Raw genomic sequence first — 11,889 nt, 5'->3', positions numbered from 1 at the left:
ATGACATTATTTTTTATTATATGGATAAAGTAAATTCACCACTAAAACTAAAAATAAAAATAAAAAAATCTATCACTATTCAACACTTTAAGAAAGTAATAACTAATTCATATATGATAATTGTTCTACATTTAATTTGTAATTGTCTTTTTTATTTGGACCATTTCAACAACTTCAGGAGTATCGTCATCAATTTTATTTGTGTAGTTCATCTACAATCATAGTGATTAAAGGTTAGGTTCAATTCTAATTTTTTAGTCACAAAAATTCTAATTATTCAGATATAAAAAGATTATATGTCATGTATTTCATTAAGTTCAAATAATTAGCAGTTTAAAAAGAATTTACTTTTAAACTAGTATTCAAGTGAGATAACTTTTTCAAGAATCACAAGAATGCATGTAGAACAAGGGTTGTTCTTTCATATACCCAAATTCATAAGATGAAGAACGAAAATAATCCTTAAAACTGAATCAATATATAAATTAAAATAGAATAGCAATAGTCTTAATCCATAGAAATAAATAGAGCTCATAACCTTAACCAATGAGGTTTAGAGACTCATGACTCAGAGAGAAAACTAGGGTTCAAAAAATTGTGAAAGTGCGTAAGAGAGAAGATTTCTCGAAGGGCTGAATCTTTTTTCTTTTATATCTAACCTAATTTGATTTGAAATTAAAATAAAATAATAAATTTTAAAGCTAAAAGATTTTGTTTGTAATTAAAAATAATTAAAATAAAATAAAATAGAACAATTAAAATCTAAATCCAACTAAAGATGCTCTTTTAGTGAAAGTAGATCCGCATTGCTGGCGTTAAACGCCAAATTCAGCGTTTAGCGCCCTAGGGGACAGAGACGCTTCTTCCAATTCTGGCTTGCTGGCACTAAACACCAGACTTGGCGTTTAGTGACCTAGTGGGCAGAGAGCTCCCTTGTGTTTCTGAGTTGCTGGCGCTAAACATCCAGGTCCGCGTTTAACGCTAGCTTGGCAACTTCTAAACTCTTTTCTTTTCTTGTACACGAACTCTGTCAAACCGATTCGAACTTCACCTGAAATAATTAAAATACTAAAGCAACTCAAAGTAGCACTCAAAGAAGTTTCAAACACTAAAATTTAATTAAAACTCAATAAATTTGTATCTAAAATAAATAGAAAATAGAGAGAAGATGCTCACGCATCATTCACCCCATCCAATTCTCACCCAGTGTCCCGTAAAAAATACAAGACAGGAAAATAGGCTAGTCGATGAGGTAAAAAAGCATCAAAGAAGTGACAAAAGAGAAAGAAGATTGGCATAGAAAAAAAAATGCAAAAATTACGGTGATTTCACCACAAGGAAAATAACCTATCCTCTTCAAGGAGAATATCATGGCTCTGATACCATGTTAGAAACAAGAGACTAAACTGGAGAAAGGATGGTATATTATTGAGTGTATTCAAGTTATCTATTCAAGTTGTATAGAATGATACAATATAAAAGGGTATTTATAGATACTAAGAGAATCGTAATAATAAAGACGTAATCTCCTATAATAAATATTCAGATATATTAAATAATACTAATTGATCCTAATTATAACAATTTATGTTCCCAATTTATATACTGCTCTTTAAACCAGGTACTTACAGTATGACATGAATATTGAAAGCTTACTGTAACAACTCTATGACACAAATTGTGGCACACAATTATCAAAAATATTGCAACTCCCTCCTCTAAACTCACCTTTTTTCCATCACATAAATCTGTAAATTCTCTCAAGGTTTTGCAAAAGTTTAAGAGCACTTCTTTTTTCATTAAAAAATTTTCATAACATCTAGTTGGATGGCTAACTAAAAATTCAACTGTATACATTCTTTCTATCAAAGCAAAAGTTCTACAAGGTACTTTGTCAATTTTTTTTCAATTCATAGTTAACCATTATTCTAAACATAATAATGTCTCCTATTTCTCGTTGAAATTCATTTGCATCTTATTTACTCTCAATACTTGAGTTATGATATGGTTCGCACAGAGACATAATTTTCTGCTCATATACATAATCCATTTATTTAAATTTACTCCAATAATCATTGAATAAAAGCATGCAAACAAAATTTGTTTGAATTAATAAAAGAATCAAACATAAATAGGAAAATTATAGAATAGCAGTAAACAAAAATAAAGTACTAACTCAATCAAAGAAAATATCGAGTCTAAAAACATAGAAAACTATTAACTAATTCAACTTAATTATTTAAAGTACTACTCAACATCATGAAGCCATTCTATCCTTCCAGCAGCAGGGATTGTCATAAAAATACATCTTCATTCTACAGTAACAAATTTAGCCACCGCTCTATTGTATATAATTTTTGAAACATCTTAAAATTCAAGGTTCACAAAGGATCAAAAGATCGAACTCTTACTTTTCGGATCTAGCGCTCTAATATCATGTCATGATACAATTTATCCCAAAAGCTTCAGCTAATGAAAAAAGATAATACTAATGGTTATATATCTAATACTCCATAAACTTCCATTGTACACATACCTGCAACCTCTTACTTGAGTATAGGGAGCTTATGCCATTTGAGCTATAACTCATTAGCAAAAATTTGGAAAGATAGGAGACTTGAACCCGCAACTTCTTAATTGAATATAGGGAGTCTATGCCATTTGAGCAATTACTCATTGGTAGTTGAAAATAAAAAATATATTAAAAATAAATTATTATATTTCTATGAAATTGAAAAAATACTGTTTATACCCTAGTCCAACGCTAGGGCCCAGGATCCAAGTAAGAAGGCCCAACCCAAAGGGTTGAGCCTCACCCTGTACCAAATCAACCGCTACAAAGTCGGTTTGCACCACGACTTGCTCTAAGGAAGTCGGGAACGAGGATTAGCTGGCAGATAAGCACTCATTTGAATGGGTAATCGCCCCTAGAATCTCTCTAACCACTTCCTCGAGCCATATCTTAACTTTACTAAGATAAAGGGACGGTTAACACCCTAGAAAAGTGGCACTACTCTAATGGTGGTTATTGGTTCACCACTATAAAAACACTGACACTCCTCAGGTATCTCTAAGACCCAATACACTCTAAACCTGCTCACGCCCCTTGCTAACTTAGGCATCGGAGTGTCTTTGTAGGTACCACCCCCCATTCCTCCACGCACGCACAAGTCGGAGGGCACCGAGTTGCGGATCCACCGGGAATCCTCCTCATTCATACGTTTGGGCCAACCAGCACCGTCCAGCCCATTAATCTCCGGTTACCCATCGTAACATTGGCGCCGTTGCCGGGGACCCGAGAGATCAACCAGTGATGGCGGACAGATCCCCTGAGGAGGGTCATGTGGAAACAGATTCTGAACAAGAGAATCTGGATACAGGAAATAATGACGCGGACCTAACCCTCCATCAGGAAACCAATGATCAACACAAAGAAGGAACCTCCGGAGTCAAAACCCCGAAGGTGAATTCCTCTGAAGGCCGTGAGTCAGAGAAAGACGGATAGTCCCACGCAACTGAGCTTATGGGATTAGTCCATGTCCACCAAAGTCGTTTGGAACAACTAGAACAGGAACGGGAGCGACAAAGGGAGATAGAAAAACACCTAAGAGAGGAGATGGATCGACAAAAAGAGTTAGAGGAAAAACTCTTAAAGTTAGAATCCTCCCTCAAAGGTCGGAACTCCCGTGACGGTAGGGAAGATTCGCCCCTAGGGGGGAAGATCCTTTTAGTGAGGACATAATGAGGGCAAAAGTCCCGAGAAACTTTAGAAGCCCCGATTCCATATCCAAAAGACACCCCACCTCCTTAAGTGATGTACAGCAGAGAGTTGAAAAGTACATCAACATGGAGGAAAATGCTAAGTTAAGAGACCTGAGTTGGCGACCTGGGCACCCTCCCTCAACAAAAGAGAGAGAGAGGGAAACCAAAAAGAAGGAAGAACTCGGTCTCGATAGACCAAGGAAATATCACTCTTATACTCCTCTAAAGGTCTCCATAGTGGATGTATACAGAGAGATTTGTAATACTGAAAGGCTGCCACCCCCTAGACCCATTAAAAATAAAAAAGGGGGGAGCCGCAGCGACTACTGCGAGTACCATAAAATATATGGTCACTCCACAAACGACTGCTATGACCTTAAAAATGTGATAGAAAAGCTGGTTAGGGAAGGTCGGCTCGACAGATATCTCATAGAAAGGTCGGACAGTCATGGGAAGAGAAAGCGAGATGATATGGATAGAAGAGACCCACCACCGCAGACTCCGGAGAGACATATTCACATGATCTCAGGAGGGTTCGCGGGAGGGGGACTCACCAAATCCTCTCGCAAAAGACATCTCAAGAGAGTCTACCAGGTCGGAGGAGATTCATCCGACCTCCCTACCATTTCATTCACAAAAGAAGATGGGCAAGGAATAATCCCTGGACACGATGATCCAGTGGTAATAACTATGATCCTAGCAAATGCTCATCTCCACAGAACCCTAGTAGACCAAGGAAGCTCAGCGGACATCCTTTTTAAGCCCACTTTCGACAAACTAGGGTTGGATGAGAAAGAATTAAGAGCCTACCCCGACACCTTATATGGACTAGGTGACACGCCAATAAAGCCACTAGAATTTTTGCCCCTCCACACCACTTTTGGAAAAGGGGAAAAATCAAAAACTCTGAGCATAGACTTCATAGTCATCGATGTAGGGTCAGCATATAATGCTTTAATTGGCAGAGCTACCCTTAATCGACTCGGAGCGGTGGTATCCACTCCTCACCTTTGTATGAAATTCTCGACTTCAGCGGGGATAGCAACGATAAGGGGAGATCAGAAATTGGCAAGGAAATGCTACAATGAAAGCCTAAACCTGAGAGGAAAAAGCCGAGAAGTTCACACAGTAGAGCTCGGAGGCGCAAGGGCTAGAGAGGAGCTGCATCCACAATCGGGAGGAAAAACCGAGGAGATACAGGTCGGCGAAGAGGAGGGAAAAAATACTCACATAGGGGCCAACCTAGGGGAAACCCTAAAACAAGGGTTGATTAAGCTCCTAAGAGATAACTCCGATCTCTTCGCCTGGAAAGCCTCCGACATGCCTGGGATAGACCCCGAGCTCATGTCCCATAAGCTCTCGGTTTACCCGGGTCCCGACCTGTACAACAAAGAAGACGCAAGCTCGGCCCCGAGCGAGCTCTAATAGTAGAGGAGCAAGTACAAGCGCTCCTAGAAGTTGGCTTCATTAGAGAAGTCAAGTACCCAACATGGCTAGCCAATGTAGTGCTAGTCAAAAAACAAAATGGCAAATGGAGAATGTGTGTCGACTACACCGACTTAAACAAGGCATGTCCCAAGGACCCTTATCCACTGCCAAGTATTGACACCCTAGTGGACTCCAGCTCGGGGTATCAATACTTGTCGTTCATGGACGCTTACTCGGGGTATAACCAAATCCCGATGTATGAACCAGACCAGGAGAAAACATCATTCATCATGCCCAGAGCTAATTTTTGCTACGTGGTCATGCCATTCGGATTGAAAAATGCAGGGGCCACATACCAGAGGCTGATGAATAAGGTGTTTGCCTCTCACCTTGGAAGCTTAATGGAAGTGTACGTCGACGACATGCTGGTAAAGACCAAGAAAGAAGTCAATCTCTTGGCAGACCTCTCACAAGTCTTCAACACCATAAGGCTACACGGGATGAGACTAAATCCCTCAAAGTGTGCCTTCGCAGTAGAGGCAGGAAAATTCATAGGGTTTATGCTAACACAAAGAGGGATTGAAGCTAATCCCGACAAGTGTAGAGCTATCCTGGAGATGAAAAGCCCGACTTGTTTAAGAGAGGTCTAGCAGCTGAATGGCCGACTTGCAGCCCTTTCCAGATTTTTGGCAGGATCGGCACTAAAATCCCTCCCACTGTTCTCCTTATTGAGAAAGGGATGTCAGTTTGAATGGACTCCTGAATGCGAGGAGGCGTTCCAGGAGTTCAAAAGATTCTTAAGCCAACCTCCTATTTTGACCCGACCAATAGCTGGGGAAGACCTCGTCCTATACTTATCTGTAGCAGACAAGGCCGTCTCGTCGGCCCTGATAAGAGAAGACGAGGTCGGACAGCACCCAGTATATTTTATCAGTAAAGTTCTACAAGGCCCTGAGCTAAAGTACCACAAACTGGAGAAGTTTGCCTACTCCTTGGTAGTAGCCTCACGAAGACTACGACCTTACTTTCAAGCTCACACAATAAGAGTCCGCACGAACCAACCCATGAAGCAAATCCTCCAAAAGACGGATGTTGCAGGGAGAATGGTTCAATGGGCAATAGAGCTCTCCGAATTCGACTTGAAGTATGAAACTCGGACGGCGATCAAAGCCCATTGCCTCACCGACTTCATTGCGAAATACGCGGGAGACCAAGAGGAAAAACCAACTACATGGGAACTTTATGTAGATGGATCCTCAAACAAAACAGGAAGCGGTGCAGGCATAATATTGGTGGATGAAAGAGGGACCCAAATAGAGGTTTCCCTCAAATTTGAATTCTCAGCTTCAAATAATCAGGCAGAGTATGAAGGCTTGATTGCTGGATTGAAGCTGGCGGAAGAAGTCGGTGCTACAAAAGTGATGATATACAGCGATTCGCAAGTAGTAACCTCCCAGATAAGTGGAGAGTATCAGGCAAAGGACCCAAATATGAAAAGGTACTTGGAAAAAACTCTGGAACATCTTGGGCGCTTTGCAGAAACCGAGGTCAAACACATAACTCGGGATCTAAACAGCAGAGCAGACGCCCTATCCAAGTTGGCAAGTACCAAGCCAGGAGGGAATAACAGAAGCCTGATCCAAGAAACTCTCCAGAAACCCTCCGTAGTAAAAGAAAAAGACAAACAAGAGGAGGTCCTTGAGGTAGTCGGATTAAACCTCGGTTGGATGAGCCCCTTGGTCGAATACATAAAATTCGACATCCTCCCCAAGGAGGAGAAAGAGGCTAAGAAGATTCGAAGGGAAGCGCATCATTACACTTTGGTGAGAAATATCCTCTACAGAAGGGGGATATCAACACCATTGTTAAAGTGTGTACCGACTTCAAAAACCACCGAAGTGTTGGAAGAAGTCCACAGTGGGATCTGCAGAAATCATCTCGGAGCAAAGTCACTAGCCAGGAAAGTAATCCCAGCTGGATTCTACTGGCCGACCTTGCAGAAAGATGCCACGAAATTTGTGAAAAAGTGCCAACCATGCCAGATGCATGCAAATTTCCATGTGGCTCCCCCGGAGGAGCTAATCAGTATCACTTCTCCATGGCCTTTTGCAAAATGGGGAATGGATTTGTTAGGTCCTTTTCCCCAAGCGCCAGGACAAGTCAGATACCTGATTGTGGGAATAGATTATTTCACAAAGTGGATAGAAGCAGAACCATTGGCCACCATCACCGCACAAAGGAGTCGGAGGTTCCTCTACAAAAATATCATCACAAGGTATGGGATACCTTATTCCATCACTACAGATAATGGAACTCAGTTCACCGACTCTACCTTTAGAAGCCTAGTAGCCAGTATAAAAATCAAACACCAGTTCACCTCGGTGGAGCACCCGCAAGCCAATGGGCAAGCCGAGGTGGCCAACAAAGTCATACTGGCAGGGCTAAAGAAAAGATTACAAGATGCAAAAGGAGCCTGGGCCGAAGAGCTCCCACAAGTGCTATGGGCTTACAGAACAACCCCCCAATCCGCCACTGGAGAAACACCCTTCCGACTAGTCTATGGCGTAGAAGCCATGATCCCAATAGAAGTCAACGAACAAAGCCCAAGAGTGATTCTCCATGACGAGATCAGAAACATACAGGGGCATAAAGAGGAGCTCGACTTGCTCCCAGAGGTCCGAGAAGAAGCCCAGATAAGAGAAGCAGCGTTGAAACAAAGGATGACTACAAGATACAACAAGAAAGTCATTCGAAGAGCATTCACCCCAAGTGACTTAGTCTTGATCAGAAACGACATTGGAGTCAACAAATCAGGAGAAGGAAAGCTCGCTGCAAACTGGAAAGGACCATACAAAATCAATGAGGTCTTAGGAAAAGGCTATTATAAGGTGACCGACTTGGACGGCACCGAGTTACCAAGGTCGTGGCATGCTTGTAATATGAAAAGGTACTACAGCTAAAAGCGAACTCTACTCCCTGATGTACTCTTTTCCCAACTTCACGATTTTTTCCCCAAAACCAAAGGGTTTTTTCTGGAGAAGGGTTTTTAACGAGGCATCATAGTAGAGACTAAGGGAAACAGATTGTCAAAAACCCTTAGTAGCAATAAGGTACCTCCCCAATTAATAAAAGATCTTTTTCATATATATCTCTTGCAAATTCCTTTTTTGTTTTTTCTTTCGACGAAACGCGCCGACTTAAGCTCGACAAAAAGTGAAAATCCCATGAACCGACCTAGATGGTCGTCAGGATAAAACGACGAGGTACAAGTCGGTGTAAAGAGGTTATAGAAGTTGATCATGATAAACTCGGAAACATCCCGACTCATAAGTCGGAATGGGAAACCAAGTAAAACAAAAATGAATCACGAAAGTAGCCTAAGTCATAAAAACTCAATGAAACGAAATTGAGTACTATGAATAACCAAAAAGAGATAGGAAAAAATCTAAGAAAAGATTAAAAGGTTGTCCTAAAGATCCTTAAAATAAAAAGGTTCAGAAAGGCAGACAAAGCCAAAGAAAAGGTTTTTCCAGAAAAGATCAAAGGGAAGTTCGAAATCAGAGAAACATGCACGCATAAGGTAACTTAAACCCTTATCCAAAAAAGGGTATTTATTTTTTAACTTAAACCCTTATTAAAAAAGGGTATTAAAAAGTGTTTTGTTTACGGCCTTAAAAGGCCAAAAAATTGTTCACGCACTACCAAAATTAAATAAAGAGTTTAAAAAGAGGGGACCCACAGGCCGGGCCCCCATATAGCCAACAAAATTATTTTTTAGGAAGGAGAGTAGACGGATCACCATCACCAGAGCCAGGAGGAACACCACCAGGACCGGGAAGAGAGGCATCCATAGGAGATGAAGAGGAAGTCGGAGGAACTGTGGAGGAACTCGGGGCGTCCTTAGGGCGAGGAGGAGACTCTATAATCCTTTGCCCCCGAGTCTTCAAATCTGACTCGGAAATAATCTCGGGGACAGGGGGATCCACAATGGCACCATCGATGACAACCTTATCAGGATCTAAAGGAGAGAGGTCCAAGTCAGGAGCAATGACTCCGACCTGCTCCTTAAAGATCCTCCAAGCCTCCTCAGCGCCATCAGCAATAGAGTCCTCCAACTCGGTGTATGCCTTCCGAGAATTCAGTAGATCATTTTTCACAGACACAAGATCATTAAACAAACTTTGATAGCTATCCTGTGCTGTCTTCCTCAAACTGACCTCCATGTTGCATTGGGCTTGCAACTTCCTCTCCCTCTCCCGGAGGTTATCTCTCTCCTCCCTCAGCTTGGCGACTTCCTCCTTCAACTTTCCCTCATGCTCCTGATATATGAGAAGCCTTCCTTCCAGCTCTTTGACCCTCGAGGTCATCCCTAACGAGCTGAGAGGAGCCTTCTCAAAAATATCTAAGAGTTTGCCACAAACCCCCGCTGCCTTGAGGCTCTCCTCAACCAGAGTGGTAAGGTGGCGCCGAACAGAAGCATCATCCATGCTTATACGAGCATGGGGATAGATGTTCTTTCGGACGAATGCAAGAGCATCCGCCTTCACCTCACCAGAAGAGCCAGACTCTAAGGTCTTGCGCTTCTTATTCTCTGGCTCAGGAGAAGGTCGAGCAGAGGGGGGCGGCTGAGAGAAAGTTGAAGAAGAAATCACAATGGGCTGAGAGGGAGTCCCAACGTTCCGAGGAGGAGGAGGAGGAGAGATAACCGCCCTGGCACCACTAGTCCTGGCGCGAGACCTTGCTTTAGCCTCCTGGACCCTTTGGTAAGACTCCTGAGCGTTTGCCTTTGCCATCTCTGAAAGGACAATAACAGATAGATCAGACAAGTCGGAAAAGTCAGTCAGACAAGTCGAAAATCTAACAAACAAATAAAAGCTACCTAGCTGTGCCTGGACAAAGGTCAGAGACCCCTGGAGAAACTTTTTTGTGTCCAAGTATGGGGTGGTGAAGCTGGGTAGGGGCAACTCGACAGTGATGCAAAACAGACATCTCAAAGTTTGAAAAAGGAAGAAAAACACCCAAACGGGTGATCATGCACTCATACATAAAGAAAAAATGAGGGGCCGCCTCATTGACCCTCCCAAAGCAAACCCGGTCTTCAGGACCCGGGACTACCAATTCATACTTCGGCTCGTCATCCTCAGAAGTACAAATTCTGTGGTAAGTGCGAAGGTTGGTGATAAACTCAGTATTGACCGAGGGTTCCGCCCCTAGGACCGTGACATCAACCCATTGAGAAAGGATATCTACGGAAGCCATTTCTTTTTCTTAAAAAGGTAGCAAAAAACCTACAAGGGAAAAGAAAAGGAACTAGGGGCACGATGGTAAAAGCGGAGCAGTCATTAATGAGAGTGCACCGTTACCAAGGCCATCAATCCCTACGCACATCCCTAACGGACACGACGTTTGATTAGACGTAACTGTCAGAACCAAAAGGTCACGAAAAGTCACGTCGGTTTTAAACCATCACGTCGGTCCTCCAATAAGTCGACCACAATCCCGAGTAGAATACTCGAACCCAAATCTTAAAGAGAAATTGGGCTCGAGTAGGGGCACTGTTCATACCCTGGCCCAACGCTAGGGCCCAGGATCCAAGAAAGAAGGCCCAACCCAAAGGGTTGAGCCTCACCCTGCACCAAATCAACCGCTACAAAGTCGGTTTGCACCACGACTTGGTCTAAGGAAGTCGGGAACGAGGATTAGCTGGCAGATAAGCACTCATTTGAATGGGTAACCGCCCCTAGAATCTCTCTAACCACTTCCTCGAGCCATATCTTAACTTCCCTAAGATAAAGGGACGGTTAACACCCTAGAAAAGCGGCACTACTCCAACGGTGGTTATTGGTTCACCACTATAAATATACTGACACTCCTCAGGTATCTCTAAGACCCAATACACTCTAAACCTGCTCACGCCCTTGCTAACTTAGGCATCGGAGTGTCTTTGCAGGTACCATCCCCCATTTCTCCACGCACGCACAAGTCGGAGGGCACCGAGTTGCGGATCCACCGGGAATCCTCCTCATTCATACGTTTGGGCCAACCAGCACCGTCCAGCCCATTAATCTCCAGTTACCCATCGTAACATATACCATTACAAATATTTCAGACAAACACCAAAAATAAAATTTAAAAGAATGTGAGAGTTTGAAATTAAAAAAAAAAACAAAAATTGTCAAATATAACAAAAAAAATTACAACTCAAATTTCACGCTATTTAACATTGTAATTTAATTTACAAAAATAAAATAGTAAGAATTTTCAAGCAGCCAATGGTTTTAAAGAGCTGAGACAATAAAAAATACCAAAATGCTTCCTTTTATAACTCAAATTTGAAATTTGATATTATATTAAAAAATTCAATTTAAAAAATATACTAAAAATTGTTAACTAAACAACAAAAGCATTTTATCTTTGAATGAACAGGACATTCTAAAAAAGTAAATGGAAGAGAGCTACGATTTCCGCAAGAGTAGAAAGAGAGTTGACGGTTCTTAATTTGTTTTTTTCACGATACTTGATTGATTGAGGATTTAACCCTAATGGATGGGATATAAAAGGAGTCCAAAATCCTCAACTCAAAATATCATATTTTAGATTAGAAATATTTTTATCGTTTTGAAAAAAATATCGTTTTCAATGTTGTACTCCTTTTTAAAAATATTTTTACTAAAAATAATATTAAATTACTCAACCAAA

This window comes from Arachis ipaensis, chromosome B08, assembly GCF_000816755.2.
Source record: "Arachis ipaensis cultivar K30076 chromosome B08, Araip1.1, whole genome shotgun sequence".
NCBI lineage: Eukaryota > Viridiplantae > Streptophyta > Magnoliopsida > Fabales > Fabaceae > Arachis > Arachis ipaensis.
Note: the sequence above shows the minus strand (reverse complement) of the source record.